Here is a 2,500-nt window from a genome sequence, read left to right as displayed (position 1 = left end):
ACAAGAAATACGTTAGAGAGAGAAATCAATCTAGCGGCATATTCAACCACATGACTAATGGATCCTAGTGTTTTGGACAAGGGTTTAGCAAAAGCCATAAGTTGATTAATAGTAAAAGAAAATAAATATATAAATGTTATGAGTGTGGCAACAACCTCTCCTAGGCGTCCCAAGAGATGACCTGCCTGTGCCTGTCCCTGTAGTACTTCATTGTTAGCTTTGTGAACAAGACCCTTTGAGTCGAAACGTTAAGCATTAAAATTCTCCCATTATTCCTCGTCTACTTCCTCCACCTTCAGTTACATTTGTCATTGTGTAGTTAATTCATTATATATATGTATATATATACTGTATATACATACATATATACGTATATATATATATATATATATATATATATATAGTATATATATATATATAGATATATATATATAGATATAGATAGATATATGTATGTATGTATGTATGTATATATATATATATATATATATAAACAAAGATACATATATACTTACCTACCTACATACTATCTAGCTATTTGCTAACGTATCTACCTGCTAACTTTCCTATCTATTAACTTCTCTACCCAACTACTGACTAAATTGCCTATTACTCTACCTACAAACCTACATACATACACATATACATACATACATACATACATACATACATACATACATACATACATACATACATACATACATACATACATACATACATACATACACACATTCACACATACATATACATACATACAGTACATACAGACATACACAAATACATGCGTACACATACATGCACACATGCATGCTGACCCGTATATACAATAGATACATTAATATCTATATCCATGTACATCTGACCCACCAATACCTCCAATGGTTAGGTTCAAGAGAGAAAAATTAAAAGATTAAATTCAATCTATGTTTATCCTCACTTTTGACCTTCAAGTCCAGTTTCCGATCTCGCTGACACGCTCTCGAAAACAACAAATGCCAAATAACGATCTTGGGTACTCGCAGACGCTCGCTCCTTCCGGCCACGCGGTTTCCGAGAGGAACTTGCAATACCAAGAAAGTCTTCGAACTGCTGACTTCGATGGCCCGAAGTCATGGGCCCTGGAGTGGTTCCTGATGCTTCCAGGCGGTCATAAAGTTCATTCCAGCCGGCCTGGAGCCTTCCTCCAGCCACGTAGCCTTGTCGGAGCGGAAGAGGAGATGCGAGAGCGAAAGGAAACAGAACTGGAGGAGGAAGGAAGGTGGGAAGGAGGGAAAAAACTGGGTGGTGGTTGATGAGGACAAGGGAAGGTCAAAGGATGCGAGATGGGGCAAAGGAAGTGGAGGAAAGAAGGGTAAGAAAGTGTGTAAGAGAACTGAACGGAAGACTTAAAGTGTGAAGAATGAAAGAATGAGCAGCCAGAGGAAAGAAGCGGAGCAGAATTGCAGAAAACTAAAAAAAAAAGGAAAAAAAAAAAGAATGAATGAGAGGGTACACAGTTTACCTCTATTTTTTTTTTTTTTTTTTCCAAAATGGGCCCATGGATCTGAATAGAATAGTAAGGAACTTTTGGTTTGAGAAACACATATGTCACTTTTTTTTTATTTAAGTGAAGACACAAGGTAACGGATGAAGTGGCAGGGGGCAGGAGGGGGAAGAACAAGAAGAAAAATCAAGTCAATCCGCGAGAGAAGATTCCGAAAAAAAAAAAAAAAAAAAATCTTGAAGAAACGAAAGGGATCCAGAAGGAATTGAATCTCGGTGGTTGTCTATAGAATAAATTATTTGTAAACAGTATTGCTATGATTAAAAGAAGAAGAAAAAAAATAAAACGAGAAGATCTCGATGGGGCCTTAAGGGATTTTGGGGAGATACTGAAAATTTAGAGTGAATAAAAAAAAAGGGGGGAAGCAAGAAAATGAAATAAAATTGACTGGAAGATAAAGCCGATGGATTGAAATGAAAAGAGAGAATAATGAGCCGATGATTAAGAGGGGAAGGCAGAATAGAGTGAGAGAGAAAAAGAAATAGAAATAGAAATGGAAAAGGGACAAACAGAGGAAAGAATATTTAGTTGCGTACGGGGAGAGATTGAAAAGATATTTCACGAAGAGGAGTGAAAGTGTAAAAAGTAGGGATTAGAATGAATAGAGATTGAGAGAGGACGTGAAAGTCAGAGAAAGAGACTGAAAGAGAGAGAGAAAAGGGGGGAAAGAGAGAGAGAGAGACAGAAAGACAGGGAGAAAGGTAGAGAGAGATAGAGGGAGAGCCAAAGAGACAGAGAGGTAAAGAGAGAGACAGAGAGACAAAGATGCAGAGAGACAGAGATGCAGAAAAAGAGGCAAAGAGGAAGAGAGACAGACAGACAGACAGACAGACAGACAGACAGACAGACAGACAGACAGACAGAGACAGACAGACAGACAGACAGACAGACAGACAGACAGACAGACAGACAGACACACAGACAGACAGACACACAGACAGACAGACACACAGACAG

This window comes from Oratosquilla oratoria, chromosome 10 (assembly GCF_046742065.1).
Source record: "Oratosquilla oratoria isolate Oo_2021 chromosome 10, ASM4674206v1, whole genome shotgun sequence".
In the NCBI taxonomy this organism is placed as follows: Eukaryota; Metazoa; Arthropoda; class Malacostraca; order Stomatopoda; family Squillidae; genus Oratosquilla; species Oratosquilla oratoria.
Note: the sequence above shows the minus strand (reverse complement) of the source record.